The sequence below is a fragment of the Sus scrofa genome, chromosome 4 (assembly GCF_000003025.6).
Source record: "Sus scrofa isolate TJ Tabasco breed Duroc chromosome 4, Sscrofa11.1, whole genome shotgun sequence".
Taxonomy (NCBI): domain Eukaryota; kingdom Metazoa; phylum Chordata; class Mammalia; order Artiodactyla; family Suidae; genus Sus; species Sus scrofa.
This window is the reverse complement of record NC_010446.5, coordinates 17,182,828-17,198,190: the sequence shown is the minus strand read 5'-3', so window position 1 is coordinate 17,198,190 and position 15,363 is coordinate 17,182,828. Positions and strand designations below refer to the sequence as shown.

At 36.0% G+C, this 15,363-nt stretch overlaps 1 long non-coding RNA gene across 1 annotated transcript in view; it reads right to left on the bottom strand.

The window, feature by feature from the left end:
• The window catches only part of LOC106507417, an 89,951-nt gene extending 83,652 nt beyond the window's left edge, over positions 1-6,299 (bottom strand). The window contains exon 1 of the long non-coding RNA XR_001303378.2: positions 5,641-6,299. This is a non-coding gene — a long non-coding RNA (uncharacterized LOC106507417). The remainder of the gene's footprint in view (positions 1-5,640) is intronic.

Sequence of the window (15,363 nt, the reverse complement as noted above, 5' to 3'; positions counted from 1 at the left end):
AAGTGATTACCCAAATTTAATTGTTATGTTTTCCATTGCAAAATACTTTCTTAAATCAAATCTTAAGTAAGGATGATATACTGTATTAGGCTTGTGGTGTAGACCCATTAAGGATTGAATGTTGTTATTATCTGTTTTACGGATTAGTTTCAACCTCATCCATCTAAGTTCTCCTTTCCATTAGTTTCCTCCCCCATCATTAGTTAATTCAAACTGAAATGCAAATACTTTTTCTCTGAATCCAGTGATGACTTCTCATCATTGAACATATATGAGTTAAGTTCCTCAAGGTAGTATATAGGGTTCTCCAAGAGATAGTCTATGTTGAGCTCTCCATGTTTATGGCTTACTTTATCATTTTACTGCTCATAACCTTCCCAGGTTCTACTCCCACCTTCACATCTAAGTGAGTGTTTCTGACATGGGTGTTTATACATCTCTGCTTGGGAGAGATCCTTCCTTTTAACTAATTGTTTTTCATTCTTTCCAGCTCAATTCATGGATTATCAACCTTGGTAAAACCTTTCTTAATAACTCTACTCTTACTCAGGATTATGTAAGTTTCTATTTTTAATATGTTTGTAATAACCTGTTATCTCTATCATTACTCTTAGAACATAGCAACATAATTACCTGTTTTGATGCTTATCTCCTCTGATACTTTTTTTGAAAATAAGTTTGTAGAATTAATTTTATAACCAATGCCTTGAATAGAGCTATGAATATGGGAACTATTGTATAAATCTTTGTTGTCTATGTGGAGTAATTTTATTTGAGTATCCTCAATTTACAACTAGGTTAAATTTTTATAATGGTTCTTAAAACATTATCTTTTAAAAATAGGACAGTCTCCTTAGCTTGCCTAGAAAGTTCTACTGAGTGCAAATCTCAAGGTGAGAAGGTGTGGAAAGATTTACAGAAATTCATTACCTTTTTTGAAAAATAATTATATGACACGTTTTTTTCTTGATGATTGCCACAGGCAGACTCATCTTTGAGAATAAAGGATGGTGTTATGATATTTTGGGGAATTTTAACAATAATCGGAAATAGAACATGACTCATTGAGCCTTTAGGTAGAAGGAAAAATAACTTCATTTGCAGTTTTCAATTTAGATAAATACATGTCACCAGAAAGTCATATGAGTTTTAAACTCTGAAACTAAAATAAATAAGTGGGGGTAGGGAGGTCAGGAGAAAGAGTCAATGATCTGTAGAAAGTGTAGATGTAGGTGATCTTGTTGAAGTAAGTATTCGTATAAGACCTAAAATGATTAAGGTCATACACAGCATATCAAAGCTGAAACAAACCTTAACCGAAGTCAGAGTTAGGAAGAAAAAAAAGAAAGAAAACTGCAATTAGGTAGACAATGGTTTCAAGGTGATGTTTTTTGTTAACTTATGACTGTCCTGGTCTAGCTGCTTTGTCCTTTATGAATCCCCAGTTATTCTTCTCATCCATGTTCTCATTCCCTAGAACTCTTATTCTGTTTTTCTTTCCCAGTGTGATTAGAAGACTGTGCTGGAAGTTCAAAGGGAAATTATGCCCTACCTTAACTGGATAAACTTCTTTATTAGACCCTGGAAATGAATTCTAAACTCTTACTTGATTATACCTGTAAATTAAGTCTGACATCATTCATCAGGGATAAGTGCTAAATGATCTATTCTCGGAAAGCATCTTTAGGCTAAGATCACGGAAGCCTTGTGTTTACACAGTATCCAAGAATGATGTAATGTGTGAACAATTATCAAATGAGTCATTGTGATTCCCTACCTTTGCAAAAGCATATCTTTTTGAAAACTGTGTCTTTCAAAATTATCGTTCCTTCCTCTCTGCTCAGTAGCCTCCAGGGTTCAGCCCTTTCCTGCCAATCTTCCTTAAAGTAAAGGTAAATGCCTGAACTTTCCCAGATGGTCGTATTTGAACTTAATTGAAGACACACTCTGCTACAATTATGTGGGAAAGTTGGAAATAGCATTTCTTAAAAGCCTATCAAAATGTTTGTCATTGCATCATTATTATAATACTATGAGCAGAATTATTATACCCATTTTATGGATGATAGGAGCAAGTACAGTAGTGCAATTTCTTTCACCTACAGCAATTTCCTTCACCTACTTCTTAGAACAGCCTACACAACTAGCTAAAAAAAGAAACATTTCAAAGTCTGAATATAGTCAGGCCTCGCGGTTTGGGACACACAGCAAGAACTGGCAGGGATGTCCAATGCCCATGAAGGACTCTCAACAGATTCATAAAATTCTTTCACAGACCATTATATAGATGGTAAGGTCTTTCTACTCCATCATATTGAATTCATTTCAGACTCTTCAAGTGCACTCATACTTGCTTCTTTTGATCCCTACTGCAGAGATTTTTGGATCATTGTTTACACTCTGTCTTTCCTCATTTGGCTCAACATTTTCCATCTTCCTGTGATTCTTATTTTATTTTACATGCTGACTACTATTATACACAAACTCTTGTGCCTTGTATCATCTTTTGTTTTTTATCATTTTTTTTGTTCCTTTAAACTTTGAACTCTTAAACAACAAGGCAGAATAGGATAGTGATGAAAAGCACAAATTCGATGCCAGATTGCAATATTTCCAATTACACTATCAATTCTTTATAGTGGTGCAATACTGAGCATTGAATATAAAATCTTGATGCGTCAGTTTTTGCATCTGTAAAACAGGGATATAATACACATGACTCACAGAGTAATTGTGGGATTAACGGAATTAAAACAGATAATCGGTTAGAAGAGGGCTTTTCACACATAAGCACCTGATAAGTGTTAATATCATCCTCACCATCATCACTATGGCCATCAAAATTATATCCGTTCTCACCATTCTGCCAAAGCTGTTTTATTAACAACATTCAGGTAACTCAGGTTTTTTTTTTTTTTAAAGCAATGAATATTTGTCAATCTTTGTTATTTCTGACTCATATCTGAAAACCCTAGTCCTGTTGATCGCTGGGTAAGTAAGAGTCCAGCACAGAAACAAACAGCTCTACATATTTCGGGCAGTATGGTATGAATACAGGGAATGAATTGCTTACAGAATTACGTGATGGGTTAGAGGAGTGGAAGTCAGAAGGGGCACCACTGAACTACTGAATCCAAGAGCACATCATCATTGATAGGACTCAGAGCTCTGGCTGTTGCTTCTGCCTCTGACCAATACAAATACCATTTGTCCTCATGAAGCTAGGCTCGAGCTACCAGAAAATTGAATCTGATGACGAATCCATTTCTAAACAGTAACATTTCTTACTATTGCTTGTTAACAGAAACTGCAGCAGGAAGGAGATCTCTCTCTCTCACATCATCCTTGGCAAAGGAGTTTTGGAATGCAGTTTTTAGCTTCTTTTTTTCTTTTTCTTTTGTCCTGAGAGTTCTGTCCTGATAACTTCAACTGTCACCTCTCTCTAGCTAACTACCAAATCCCTGTTCACAGCTCTGACCTTCCCTAGTTTCAAATACATAAATCCAAGAAATATTGGAAATTTTCATATATATATTATATCATAGCCTAAAACGCAATATATTTATAGTATAACTAAACACAAAATTCAACCAAACTATCTCTCTGCCTGTCAGATTTTTTTTTTTTTCTTTTTTGGCCACCCTGAGACAGAGTTCCTGGACCAGGGATCAGATTCGAGCTGCAAATGAGGCCTATGTCACAGATGCAGGAACCTTAGATCTTTAACCCACTGTGCTGGCCAGGATTGAACCTGTGTCCTGGTGCTGAAAAGATGCTCTGATCTCACTGAGCCACAGCAAGCACTCTTGTCTGAAGGAGTTTTAATTAGTGATGCAATTTCTTTAAAATGTTCAGGTGCAAATTTTCGTTTATCACAACCTCAAATTTCTCCTACTCTTGTTTGATACATAGTTAAATAATAGAAACACGACAAGAGTAAATAGACCACATGGTCTTAAAATGGTCTTCCATAAGCTTCAAATCTTTTATTTTGACTTAGAAATGGTCAATAAAAATGGTCAATAACGGCTAGAATTTATATTCCACATAATAACATGATATTACAGTAATTTTAAAGCTCTGAATTACAGTGGATGTTTACCTTTAATCACATACAACTGGGAATGCTGACATCCTACTATGGAAACTGAGGAGTCTAACAGAGAGACTCACTAGATGGAGAAGTTATTATAACATATGATGAAAATTACTGTCAATGAGTTAAATAAAATCAGACAGATTAAAATTTTATTTTAGACATTTACTAGATGTGTGACCTTGGGAAAGTTACTTAAAATCCCTAATCCCAGGTTTACTTAACTATAAAATAGAGGTAAAAAATGGTACCCATGTCATAAGAAGGTCATTATGAAGAATAAATATGGTAATGATACAATAAAGCACTTAATGCAATACAAGTCTCAAAGCCAAAACAAACAAATTTTGGTCATATTAGTATTATCATCACCGATATTGGTATTATTCTCCTTTCTATGAATATGTTTTAAGGTAATGCTGCAGTTGATGTAAATTTATAGTCACTAAGTCACTATTATACTTTATAGATTCATAGTCAAAAAAACTGATTAGAAAGCTTTAGGGACTTATGGTATGATTCTGTGCAGAATCGTAGGGTTCAGGTAGGTAACATATGTACTATGCTGAATGGATTGGAAGATGATAAGAAGTAAGTAGGTCTGGATTTGGTCCCCACAATCAGTTTATAATGCAATTCAATTTATAAATATTTAAACAATCAATTTATAAATATTGATATTTAATATAATTCAGTTGATAAATATTGGTACTTAATACGATTATCCCATGGTGTGGGGGGGAACTTAGGCACCAAACAGAATTCAAAACCATTGCCCTGAGTCACCAGTAAAAATTGTTATCTTATACTAAACAAAGTAACAGTAGATTATGTTGATATTTATCTGCAAAGAGTGCAGTTTTTTTAGTTCAGCTACATACCACACATATATTAAACTGAACAAAGTGAGAAAAGTCTTACGATATTGGGGAGAATGTTAAACTTCTATTTACACTTTGATTTCTCAATTTTGATAGTGACTTTGTATGTTGAAGTAGCACTGAAATAGCCCCCCTAAATTAATTGATTATAAATCATAGGGATTATACAAACATGCACTTTGGATCTGGGATTGTCTTACAAAGATAATGCAACTGATAAGATAAGGAGTTCCCTGTAATTCTATACATGGAGTTGGCTCAATAAAAATTCCTTAAAGAAATGAAGGAAGGAATCAGTTTATTAATTAGTGACTTAATTAATTTGAACTTAATTTGTCATTATGCTTTTCTCCAATTTCAACTCTGGAAAAAAAAAAAAGCATGTTTTTCACCCTCAATTTCCAAATACTGAATTTTGTCAAAGGTGGACAAGTTTCTTCCCTGTCTAAATCAGCAGCTTTTATAAACTTTTTTTTCTATCCTCCGTCATGGATGTGCCCACTGTGTCTAACTGCCAAGCAGATTTGGGAGGCCGCAGCGCAAGGGTTGAAGAAATGAGAACAGCATGGGGAGGAGGAAGGCGTCACGGAGCGTGAGGGAGCACTTGCTGTTCTTACCACACTGAGCACGCCAGTCCACACAGCCCACCCTGGGACATCTCACCATAGATAGATTTCTGGCTCTGTTTGGGAGAAGCAACAAGCTGACAGTCTCTTCTTCCTCATGGCAACAAAAGACTTGCTGAAAACTGATCTCATTTGGGCTCGTCTCCCTGTAAGACAAAAAGCATAACCTCCGAAAGAGTGAAACATGTTCTCCCAACTCTGTTGGAGAGGAGGGTGGGAAGAGCTCTGCCTCCTTGGCACAGCCAACTCTTTAACGGGAAGGCAGCAGAGTTTTGCAAGGCAAGGGAGCTAAGGGAATGCTCTAAAAACCACACCTCTGCCTTTTGGCACTGTGCATCAACTGAAAATCATTCTTTGGGGACTGGATGTTGGAAAACGTGTACGCTCATGATAAAAGCACACGTTCTAACTGAAGGTCTGTCGCAGGGCTAGAGCTTAGAAAGTAAAGCTCAAGAGGACTCTCTTAATGAAAAACCAGTGCTCTCAGGAGACAGCAGCCCCCTTAGATGGCCACATTAGGGATGTAGACACTGCCGTTATGGAGTTGGCAGCAGCGTCGGGAGGGAAATGAACAGAAGTATAACCTTGGTAGGAAGTAGTACATACTCCAAGAAAGGTATAGAGAAATTGCTCATGGGATCAAAGAAAGAACAATTACTTCCATTGCAAGAAATTACCAAAAGATTTATAGTAGAGATGCACCCTAAAAACAGTATTCAGTAAAGCATAAAGATGATGTACTTAAAAAAAAAAACTAAAAGAATACGTTTGAAGCTTTCCTCTCTCAGAGAAACAATTGTGTGTCATGTTATTTTACCTTTATTGAATTAAAAATAATTAGAATCCATTCAGCTAAAGCGTCCTATTGGAATTTTAAATGGGATTACGTTACACTTATAAATTAAGTTGGAGAGAATGGATATCTTAAAAATATTTAGTCTTAGTCTACAGGCTTATCTCACTGAATTAACCCGATTTTCTCTAATTTGACTGAGAGGAGTATATTGGACTTTTGCTTTCTCATAGAATATCCATTTTCCATGGTTCCATCGTGCAGTTTGTTTTGTCTTGGTAAGTGTTTGGATTTCTTGTCATTAAAATATTATTAGGACCTGAGGATGGGATAAGATCATAGAATGACCCTGTCCGAAAATAATGCCTGCCTCTGTGCTGAGTGTAATAAAGACAGTGTTGCTTCAAGACAGAAAATGCATTTTCGAGTGAGATTCACTCTTGTTGTGTTTTCCTAACCTTTGCCACATTCATCTTTCTACACACACTCTGCCTTCTAAAGTCTGAAAACAGAACGCTAAGACTCCCTGATTTAGAGTAGATTAAAGGGATAAATTCATGGTGAGAAATGTATTCCCTGATGAGAGAACACGTTTCTACCTACCTCACAGGGGCACAACCTCTCGGGCTGGCCCTCTCTGTGGGAAATGGTGATTACAATCAGTTTCTGAATTCCAACAAAAATATGCTGAAGAGAAAATTGTCTTTCTCTGAACCAATAAACGATGTCTAAATGTGGGAACCAACACCAAAGCATTATGGTCTCGTGACAAAAAGAGTAATGGGGCATCTCCATATTACCGAAATATTAAATTAACACAAACTATTTTTTATATTTTTGTAGATTACTGTCTCTTAAACACTTAAGAAAAATGCACAGACATGTATGGTTTTGGATTCTTTTTGAGGGGTTTTATGGAGACCTTGATGTCTGTTCTTGCACTGAGTGTCGATTGATGGCAGGTCAGAAGGCCATGATCTGTATTGTTTAAGATGAACTTTAAAAGAGTAAGTTGCAGGTACAAATGGTGGGATTAAGGCCAGCCCCAGTATGAGATGATCATAGCATCTGATGAAAATTGGAAGGGGTCTAGAGATGAAATGGATTCATGATTAAAGAGTCAGACATAGTGTTCCCTTAAACTTCCTGCCAAAAAGATAGAAAAAAACAAATAAACGTACTTAAACTAGTTATTTAAGCTACATTTATATACTTTAAAAATGAACACTTATAAAACAATGAGAAATATTACTCAGACCAGCTATCTTATATCATATGTTCAAAATGTGGATAATCAAAGACCAAGGCTAAAGTTAAACTAAAAATAAAAAAAAATATTTTACAAATTCAACACTATTCTTCACTACAGGCATCATCATATCTTATTCAATAGCAGAAGCTGGTCCCAATGTATACAGCTTCTTTAAAAGAATTTGGTGTGACTTATTATTAATTTTGGTAACATATAAACAATTATTTAAAGATTTCAAATCAGCTTTCCAGATTATTGTCACATTCAATGCTGCACCTTAAAGTGAAAATGACTATATGCCCTATTGATAAATGACAGAGGGAATTGTTGGGCTGGGAATTAAATCTTCCAAGAGCAAATAAGGTTGGAAGAAAATTTGGCTGAAATCTATGGTTTCTTACATGGGGTAAGACGAAGGCTCCGAGAATGACTTTCAAGTCTTGCTCTCACACTCCTCAGGTCAGAGGAAACATATTGGAAGCATTTCTTTGGTGTGCAGGCCAATTGTCTTCACATTCTCTCAGCGTACTTCAGCATGGTGATGAGATTAGAACATTTCCAGGCTGAAAACCTACACATCTTGATAATGAGGAGCCCCGGTATTTCTGTCCGGAAAAATAATGAAAGTCCTAGAGGAACAGCCATCCAAACCCAATGAAAGAGACTGAGCTTTCACCCAAAACTTTGATCAAGTTACAGGAAAAATCAATGGAGTAAAATTAATGCTGGCTCTCACTTAGAGCCAGTGCCCAATTTGCACCGAGCACTGGGCCAATATGAAAAAATCCAAAGCAATGAATAGCACCAGAGGCAGATCCAGGTTTTGTGGGGGATGAAACTTAAACTGCGAGTCACTCTTTTAGAAAACTAATTTTAAAAACAATACTTTGCAAATTTTACAGATACAACCAAGACACAGTGCTATGGTCCCTATAAAACTCTTAGAATGAACCCATGTAAATTATAGGCCTGCAGCTTAGGCTTCTTTACCTTTGCCTCTGGGACAGCTACCTAATGGAGAAAGAAGTATACAAACTGAGTATCTATTTCATGCATAACTGTATATAACTCTTACAGATATTGTGTATAAAAATATATCACCAAGAGTATAACTGGAACCCCTTTCAATAAATTCTCATTCCTCTTCCCACCTTTCCTCTGCTATTTTATATTATAGATGTCAACAGTTCATTTCAAAAAATGAAATGTTAAGAGCACTCTTTGAGATAGTTGAATAGAGGAAAATCCCATAACTCTTTTATATAGGCTTTTTGAAATAGCAGATAGTTTAATATTGTTATTTAAAGGTAAATAATCTCTAGCAGGCTGGAGATTTTAACATGTTAAAATGCAAATCAAAACTACAATGAGGTATCACCTCACACCAGTAAGAATGGCCATCATCAAAAATTCTACAAACAATAAATGCTAGAGAGGGTGCCAAGAAAAGAGAACCCTCCTACACTGTTGGTGGGAATGTAAAGTGGTACAACCACTATGGAAAACAGTATGGAGGTTCCTCAAAAAACTAAAAGTTGAACTACCATGATTCAGCAATCCCACTTCTGGGCATCTATCCAAAGAAAACCACAATTTGAAAAGATACATGCACCCCAATATTCATTACAACACTATTCACAACAGCAAAGACATGGGAGCAACCCAGATGTCCATCAGCAGAGGAATGGATAAAGAAGATGTGGTACATATATACCATGAGATATTTTTCAGCCAAAAAATGAATGAAGTAATGCTATTTGTAGCAGCATGGATAGACCTAGAGATTATCACACTAAGTAAAGTAAGTCAGAAAGAGAAAGGCAAAAATCCTACATTAGCACTTATATGTGGAAATTAAAAAAAAAAGATACAAATAAATTTATTTACGAAATGGAAACAGACTCACAGATTTCAAAAACAAATTTATGCTTACCAAAGGGGACAGGTGGGGGCGGAATGGATTAGGGGTTTGGGTTTGCACACACACACTATTATATATGGAATATATACGGGACCTGCTGTATAGCACAGGGAACTTTCCTGTGATACCTATATGGGAAAAGAATCTGAAAATGAATGCATATGTATATATGTGTAATTGAATCACTGCAGTACAGCAAAAGTTACCACAGCATTGTAAATGAACTGTACTTCAACAAAAACGGAAAACATTAAAAATAAAAGTACTTAAATATTAATTAATTAATTAGTGGCTACTATTGCAGATCTTGTTCCTGGGGAAGCAGACTCTGAGACAGAGATTAGCATGCAGGAAATTTATTAGGGAGTGTTCATAGGATTAAATCTAAGAAAGGGAAGGTAGCATAATTGGGCAGAGGAAGAAGTTAGTCAATGATGCAGTCACACTGAGGACCTCAGCCAACCCCACAAGAGTTCTGAAGATAGAATTGTTATTGCCAATCCCCCTATGTTGGGGTGTAGGGGCACCATTTGATATCCCTATATCAAGCCATCATGATATGCAGGTTGCCTCTGGGCAGTAGCGAGAAGATGTGACCTTGATAAGTGGCTCTTTTAAAGCCAGGCAACTTGCAGGGTGAATTAACAGGTTAGGGCTATCATTTAGCTGTATTTCCAGCATCTGGGGAAACAGGTCCTTTAATTCTGCAGGATGGACCTGGGAAATGTACACAGAGTCCACTCTAGTCTTCACTCTGAAGGATCCTGATCCACCTCTTCAAATAAGTTCTAGATCAGCTCTTCCAGGACACTGGCTGGTCTCGTGATGGAGAAAACATATAAAAACAAGTTTATCATCGCCAACCACAGCTCTCCTCTCCCAATAAACTTTCTGGTCCCATTGAAAATGGCATGATGATGTTCATTATCCCCTTCCCTCGTCAATTCCAGATACATCTTCTCCTCAGCTTCCCCCTCTAACAAATTTAGATGGTGTATCTGGTAGTGGGGCACAGAATCTTAGCCCCAAAGGACATGAGCCTCTGATCATCATGCTCATCTCAGGCTGGAACTACTGCATTCCATAATTTGTCATAAAAGTTGGCCCAGAATATAAGAAGAGACACTAATAAGGATCAAGTCCATGCCAAACATATTCCTCCTTGCTAGGATGGTACTTCTCTTCTTGTGTGATATTCACTAAAGATAAGGAGGCCCAAACACTCAGACAGCAGCTATAGCTTAAATTTAAATAGGACTTTTGCTACTTTACCTAGTATAAACATTCTTCCTTTCAGAATCAAGCTCTCTAAGCCCTGAGAGTCTAGAGAGACCACATTTGTGGGCATAGAAAGAATAAATTATTCCTTAAGCAAATAATTGAAATAATAATAGATGGGTCCATTCCTACTTCCACATCTTGGTTCCTAGGCCTATGAATTGATAGGGTGGGGGCACAGTATCATGTGAAGTTAATGCACATATTAATCCAGGAAGATGACTCTCAGTCCTCCAAGGCTTTATCTTTGGTGCTCATCTGTGCCTTCCACAGGCCATCCTACCATTTTCTCAGGCCAAAAACTTACCAGCAGTACAATAAAAGATAGGAACACTGGATCCCATTGTCAAGTGCTCATTTTCTCTCTTTTTGTTATAAAATAGATTCCATGGTCTGTTACAAGCATACATGGGATCCCTACGTTGGTGGTTCAAATACTCCCATGGATAAGATATAAATCCCTCTACGCCGGGCCTCCTTTTCCCTGATCTTCCATTTTTTTCCTCCTCCTAGGCCCCCTGACAAATTGTCATGGCCATTGGCCAAGAGAATATATATATACACACACACTAACTATGAATTCCATTTCTATAATCCCAGTTAACCCAGTTTTCTCTTTTCATATCCTCTGATGAACTTGGACCTCCTGTAGCGCCTTAATTTATATGTCTTCCACCAAAATCACACTGCTTATGGAGACTACTTAAAACTGGTATGTCTAGATTCTATACTCCTAGGGCAGAATCTAATTAATTTAATTCATTCCAAGAAAACTCTGAGCTAATATTTTTTTTCACCCAGCCTTTCCAAGTTTACACACAACCATTTATGGCTCTTTTTGTGGCTGGTACTTGGACTACTGCCTAAATTAATAGAAGTTGATCAGCATACCCTCTTAACATTGTCATGGGTAAGACTTTTTAATTTTAGCACAGCTAGGAGGACAGTTGTTAAGAACACAGATATGCTCAGTTAGCCTCATGAGAAAAAAGCACTACATTTATTCCTTGAGCAGCTCTATGCAGCTTAAACATTTGCACATGCTCAGAAGTGGTTTCTCTCTCCTAACTGGAAGAAGATTGCGAGAATTTTCCATGGAATTTACATGCTGCTGAGATAAACTTCAACACTCTTTCTCTTCTGATGGTCTGTGTCATCTATTGAGAGAAGGGGGGATTCTGGGGCTTCCCTCTGACTAGTGAAGTCTCCTTAATGTCCATGGTATGAAGTTTGACTATAATCCTTTGGCCATTGCTGAGATACTTTGCTTACAATATGTGTCCAATAGCCAGATGGGGCGACATCACTTATTTTGGACAACAACCCTTCTGGACGGCTGTACTTCTGCGAGTCCAGGAAGGGTCAATTCTCAGAAAAGTAGGGCACAGATGAAGAAGACAACCAAAAATGTGTGTCTATTACATAAGCAAAATTTACACTGCCATAAGTATGGTATTAAATCATAGTTATTTCATGTTGGATAAAAACCCTAGGAGAAATGTTAAGCTGTTAAAGTCAACAGCATATAAAATATTGGATCCAAATGGCAATTGACCTCTACTAAACTCAACATATCTGCCAGAAAGCTCCAAAGAGTTGGCTCAGGAAGTTAACTTTCCTGAGTATTGAAATCTTTAAGCTTAGTAAATTCATATTTAGAAAAAACCACAGAAGTATTTATTTCAGATTGAAGTGATTTACCTTTCAGTCACATGTGCATTGTTCAGTTGTTCATATTGTACAATATACGTTTATGGGTATCCACTAAATTCCAGCTTCTGTGCTGAGAAGGAAAGGATCCAGCAGTAAAGTATCATTTCCTCCACATCCAAAGGGCAAAAATTAAGATGCTGGCTAAAACCACATATTGGCAGAGATTGGGGAAGACAAGTTATCTCTTGCACTGCTGGTAGCAGTATAAATTTGAACAATCAAATTTGTAGTCAATCTCTCAACATTTAGTGTAAATAAATTTTCATTAAACCCTGAAGCCCAGTATTAAACTCCTAAATCAAAGACACAAGTTTTTAAAGGGAAATGAATAAATGTGTTCATCATGGCACTAGATACAGTGTGAGGACTTAGAGGCAAACAAGGATTGTATTAATAGGCAGATGTACAGTGGATGGAGATACTGGGTACATAAAGTAATTAATCTAAAAAATATAATTCTGAGTGGAAAATAAGTCAGAATTGCATATAACAACTCTATTCATGTATAACAAAAGCTATATAGATATAAAATATTATATATGTATACATAATATGTATATACAATATTACATGTAATATCATGTATATATACCTGTGTGTGTATGTATGTATAATTTTTATATATAATATTATGTATATAATTTGAGTAGTTATCTCTTATGAGGGAATTGGACTAATGATTAGGGACAAAGCAGGAAAACTAAACTAAAACAGAAACTGTCCTTGTGCAGATCAAAAATACCAGACACATAATTTTTCTATGCACTTGTATGCCTTCCCCCTTCCATATAGATATATCAAAATTTTTTTTTTCCAAATGAGAAAAATAGCATAATCATGACTTTCCTGGGATTACCTTTGTAGGAAAGTAATTTCATTGACTCTGGAGATTGGAAGAATAATATTACATTGTCAACATAATAATTGCCCATTCTGCCTAGAATCCTCTTGAAATATATTAGTAGAAAATATAAAACTAGAAGAACTGGGTATATCAGTCTGTCCTCCCTTGGTTCCTTTTTTGGGGGGAGTGAGAGATATTGTTTCTTTCAAAGTTCTCTTCAGTATTTCTCTTGGTGTCCTTTCTTTTTTTCTTCCAGTCCCCTTTCTTCAAACACTCCTAAATCAAAAACACAAGTTTTTCGAAGGGAAATGAAAAAACATGTTCATCATGGCACTAGATCCATTGTGAGGACTTGGAGGCAAACTAGGACTGTATCAATAGGCAAATGTACACCTCAGAGAGGTGTTCTTTAAAAAGTACAGGTAAGGGTTTTAGATAAATTTGTCATTCATTGCCCCCCAGGAGCACTGGCATTGATGTATTTGGAAGTAACCCAGTTTATTTGGCTTTATGCCTAACTGCTTTAGACACAGCATTTTTTTCTGAGAAACAAATTTAAAAATATTCTGTGGATGTTTAATACACATACGGTGGGCATAAAGGTGTGTCCCTGGGGTAAGGTGACAAAGAAGTCTCAAGAATTCTCTCCTTTGTGCCCTCATATTCTGAATATCCTCCACCGTACTGTACTGAAGTGATGGGCTGAGAGCCCTTCTAACGCTTGCAGAGCTGGGAAAAATGGCCCACTCTTTAGTTTCAGGTTCTGATGCAGTAGAAGGGGCATCTCATGAATTCCACATTTCTTCATTCTTCTTTCAGCTTTAGTGTTCAGACATCATGCATTCCATCTTGGTTGAGTTTCAAGTCATATTATATACAAAGGTGGCCCCTTTATTGCTGTCCATCAGAAATCATACTTGGCTTTTCACTAGTTTGGCAATTTTACTGAGAAATTCAGGATTAATAGGGTAAGACCACAGTGATAGCCTTTCAACATTTTGCTAACATTGCATTTGCCCTTTTCCAAAATCCATTTTATATTAAACCACCTAAAAACCTTATCCCTTTGTTCAAATTGCTTACATATAACTAACAATATTGTCAACATTGATTTTATCGTATAATAAATCTAATTATTTAATAACACGTTGATCTTTTCATTATATTGGGCACACCACAGGAACAGAGATATCTGCATATTCATTTTTGTAACCTCAAACCAAAATAATAAGTATTCATAGAAGGTTTGTTGGATTAATGAATTAATTAATGAACAAAAAAGTGATTGCCAAAATCAAAAGGAAATCAAGAGCAGTTAAATATCCCCAACATGAAGTATTATAGCAACAGACTTTAGGAAATTTTCAAAAGTGTTCTTGGCCAAATCTACTGCAATCAAATCTCAAGAGAGCAAAAAAGATTTTACAGCCATATGTGCAATCCCTGCTTATAATGCAATTTACTTATAACAGAATTTGACCCATATTGTATATTGTATATTTCTATTTGTTAATGGTTTCCAAAGCAACTAATTCTGATAGGTACACTTGTCCTCTGTACTCTAGTTCTGGCTTGATCCCCTAATACTTGATATAATCAAATTTATTTTTCTGAGTCACCCTTTCATAAGTGCAATATTAAAAATAGTGTTCTGACCACTTATATCTACCCTATGCTGTACTATATTATACCCTCTATTTCCTTTGTATAACACAGAGTTTGGAGAACAAAACAAAAAAATAACATTTTTATAGTGTTGTTATCTTCAACCTTATTTCTACTTTTTTTTTACAGGTCTTAGTTCTGGGCTTTAGTCTAAGTGACTTGTCCAAGGTTTCACAGCCAATCAATAGCATAATGGGAACTTTTTTCTAAGTATCATATAGAATCCTCTTTCTTTAAAAAAAATATTGAGATATAATTTATAACATTGTATAAGTAAAATGTATATAATGTATT